This window comes from Ornithodoros turicata, chromosome 1 (genome assembly GCF_037126465.1).
Source record: "Ornithodoros turicata isolate Travis chromosome 1, ASM3712646v1, whole genome shotgun sequence".
NCBI classification, from domain to species: domain Eukaryota; kingdom Metazoa; phylum Arthropoda; class Arachnida; order Ixodida; family Argasidae; genus Ornithodoros; species Ornithodoros turicata.
In genome coordinates this window covers 231,132,148-231,136,004 of record NC_088201.1, presented here as the reverse complement: position 1 = coordinate 231,136,004, position 3,857 = coordinate 231,132,148, and the positions used below count along the sequence as shown (strand labels likewise).

The 3,857-nt window shown below is 47.4% G+C and overlaps 1 long non-coding RNA gene across 1 annotated transcript; it reads right to left on the bottom strand.

Annotated features, from left to right (window-relative positions):
* Nucleotides 1-1,738: 1,738 nt before the first annotated feature.
* LOC135377153 (uncharacterized) lies at nt 1,739-3,495 on the bottom strand. Its single transcript, XR_010418066.1, has 3 exons — nt 3,388-3,495; nt 1,986-2,093; nt 1,739-1,837 (listed from the first exon to the last, which is right to left on the bottom strand). It is a non-coding gene; the product is annotated as an uncharacterized LOC135377153 (long non-coding RNA).
* Between the last annotated feature and the right edge of the window lie 362 nt (nt 3,496-3,857).

Genomic DNA, 3,857 nt, shown 5'->3' with positions numbered 1-3,857 from the left:
CCGAGCTTCTGCCAATTCATGGCTGTTTGGTTGCTATAGTTCGGTATCGCGATCAGAGCATCGAAAGCGTCATCCGCGTCGATGCTGCAGATACCCGACGCGGGCAGCAAACAATCACGGTAGTACCGGTGCATCACGTCGCAACGAGATAACCCGTGAGTGCAGCAGGATAGCGCTCTGTGCTCGGTAGTACGTGAGAACGGCAACCGGAAAAACAGCGCCAAATTTTGAGCGCTATTTTCTAGCGCTATAAAGCGAAGCGCTGTATCTGGGAACTGCTCTTAAGACTGCAGCCAATAAGTACTTGCAGTATTTTTTTTTTCTGTCTGCTGGCACGGGTACTGGTGTGCTCACGAAAGACAGCCAGAGAGCAGACTCCCGTGACGGCATTCGGACGCTAGTTATATAGTCAAATCGGGTGCACTGCGACGTATCACCCAGGCGGCACCGAGCTGCTGGAACAGAGCTGATGGACCCTCTTGCGGTTTTCAGATCATTTACCCCCAAGGGGGGTGGGGGGGCTGAGCTCCCCCTCGAAGTTTCCCAGGGGGGGGGCGGAGGGGGGAGTCCGGGGAATCTGCCCAGTCGACACTCGAGACGAAAGTTTCGAGAGATATCATATGAATCGCGTGTTTCATGCGAGTGATCTGTAAAAATTTGCCTCACACAACGTCGCAACACGTAATTCCAAACACCCTGCCCGACCTCTGTGCAATAAAGGTGGGCATGGCGTTGTGCTCCGCCTTCTCCGGCAGATTGTCACTCTCGCACCATTTTCGGTAAATAGAAGCAACGTCCGAAAACATGTATGCCACGGAGATTGTGCGACGAGCAACATGTCCTACATATTTCGAGAACTTCAATCCGCAGTATCGATGCTTTTGTACCTTTTAATGCAGACGTGATTGTTAAGGTTGACGTAACGCCGTTATCGTGAGATATGATGGTGATTAGATCGTGAGTGCATATTGGAGATTTTCAAACAGAATCTCGCGAAGGTAGCGAAATAGCGAATGGAAAGCTCGAACTCCACCAGCATCAGCGATTCGTAACGACCTCCATCTGCGCCAAAACTATCTACGAGAGAATTCCAAGTAGTTTCATATGAAGTAAAACGTGTGTTTCGCAATTTGGTGACATCCTCGAAACACACTGCGTGCGGCACAGAAATCTTGCGGAGTTACACGCATTAGAGTTACACTCGGTAATTTTTTTTCTCTCTCTTTCTCATACAACATCTACTGCAGAGAAGGCTCTTCCGGCTAACGCGACGCCGTTCTTTTAGAATTTCAAGGTGATGAAATCTTTAAATTGCTGTTGCATATTTTCAACGTACGTTCTCGCAGAGTCCCCTGTCCTTATATTCCGTGATCATTCCTTCCACCTTTTTGCAGACTTCCCAAGCAGCAAAATGTACTGAAAGTCGAGTGCAATAGGGGTGGACGGTATGTGTCTTATCAATGTTCTTTAGTTTCAAGAGTCTGTTCAAGGCCTTCCACCTACCCGTCCACCCCTATTGCACTCGACTTTCAGTACATTGTGCTGCTTAGGGAAGGAACATTCCCAGGCAGCACAATGTACTGAAAGTCGAGTGCAATAGGGGTGGACGGTATGTGTCATATCAATGTTCTTTAGTTTCGCGTATCTCATTCTCAAGTATGTTCAAGGCCTTCCACCTACCCATCCACCCCTATTGCACTCGACTTTCAGTACATTGTGCTGCCTGGGTTGATGTTCGTTGATTATGCTGTTGGGAAGGGCATCGTTGTGAAATGAGTCGGCGTATTTTCGCCAGAAGCAGTTTTTCGCGCCTGCAGTGTCGTTAAATTCCAGGGACCTGTAATTGTGAAAGAAAATACGACGTGCTTAAGTTGGCTTTTCTTGTAGGGCTTGCTCGTTGGGATTATGCCTGATGCATTCTTCGTTTCTCCGCAAATACTCATAAACACGATGTTGGAATGTAAAACAGAGACTGATGCACTCACGTAAGGTACTCTCTGATCGTGACCTCGACACATTGTGTGATCTTAAACAGCTTATCGTTGGGAAGCAGCTGGTAGTAGTCTGGCGTGCAGAGTGTCGTAGCCCCCAGACTGAAAAACAACAACATAATTTATTACCCAAATTTACGGTGTCAGTTTAATACGCATGAACAATCATTCGTGTATATCTGACGCATTCTTCTACGAACAATGAGGCTTGTGCAGTGACGTCACGTTTGGTCACGTGACTCGGGAAAACATATTGCCGCACCGGAGTTACTGCAGTGAGTTACATAATCTGCACGAGCCTCATTGCAATTAGTTTCAGTAGCGGTACGACTCGTAAAATTTGCGAAATAACACAGTGCCGGAGCCATCATCGTATGTGGTGAAATACTGCTCGGTGCTTCTCAAATCTAGACAAAATGTTTCAAAGTGGTAATGACGATTTGTGACCTGATGAGTCGGCATATGAGAATTAATTAGTCGGATTTTTCGCCTTCGGCTAGGTGCTATATTTTTGTTTTAAGAATATCAAGACGACCTTCGGTCGGGCTCACCTTCCCCACCTCAGGTGTACAAACACGACAATGTCACAGAATGCGCGTTCGTGCACTAGTCATACACATTCAGGGAGATTTTTCTTATCAATGATTTTTGCGAATGCCGGCCAAAATAATACTTCTGTCACCTGACCAGCTCGGTAACGCGTGCGCTTGGAGACTGGGAGGTCCGCGGTTCGAATCCGCGGGCCGGCTGTGCCGTCTGGGGTTTTTCCTGGGTTTCCCTCAGATGTGTAATAGGCGTATGCCGGTCGGTGAAGTCGGCCCATGGACGCAGCTATCCTCCCCCCGAGCGGATTCCGCTCGGTCTTCCACTTAACCCTTTCCTCTCCTCCTCTCCACCACCTTTCCCTTCCCGAGAAACATGCCTGCCTAATCAGGCAGGCAGTCCTCTCGGGATCCTCCCAACGACACTCCTCCTCCTCCTCTGTCACCTGAGCATTACCATTGAAGGGTTGTACCATTGTGTTGAGTGGTGTTATATATAGCACCACTCAACATAACACGATTTGGACCGTGTCACATTACGTGATCCGCGTTGTGGTACGAAGCCGAAGGCATCATATGTACACGGTGTTTGCTCTAACGTGTCCAGAAATTTTATTTAAAGCGAGCGATAAAAGAAAAGCAAGTGGTACTTTTCTGCTACTTGAGTAAGAAGCAGGCTTCACTAGTAGCACCTGTTTCTTAATCAAGTAGCTGAAAAGTAGCGCTCGTTTCTCTTTTATCGCTGGCTTTAAATAAAATTTCGTTAGAGCAAACACCCTGTATATAAACTGGATCGATAGTTACGGTGCTAACTGCGAGTAGCCACAAATTAGCGAGAGCCCGGATTTACTCACAGACGAGCAAGCTGGAAACCAGCATTGGGCAACGCACTGAAGCGCTTGTCGATGTCTCTCACTATGACGATTTTCTTACTGTTGTTGCAAATTCCCCCCTCCCAGGTTAGACCTAGAAGAAAGAGAGCCACCTATCTCCTTCTAACTGCGCTACTGATTATTGACGTCTGCAGTATCGATGGCTATGAATTTCTAAACCCTTACATCTCCCTTCAAGTGCAAGCCAAAGATTACAGTGTGCATTTTCATCAACTTACCCCACCCTATGGGTAAGTTGAGGACATCAAAAAATGAATTCCGCATTTAAATTCTGACTTTTGTTTGGGCCAGCCGAAACGTCAGCCAGGAATAATGGACGCGGAAACACACGGCAGTGACACAGCATCATAACGGCCAGGTCCTGTTTTATTACCTGAGGAGCAGAAGGAAGCAAACTGGAAATCAATGCTCGTGAAAGTTATAGATGAGAC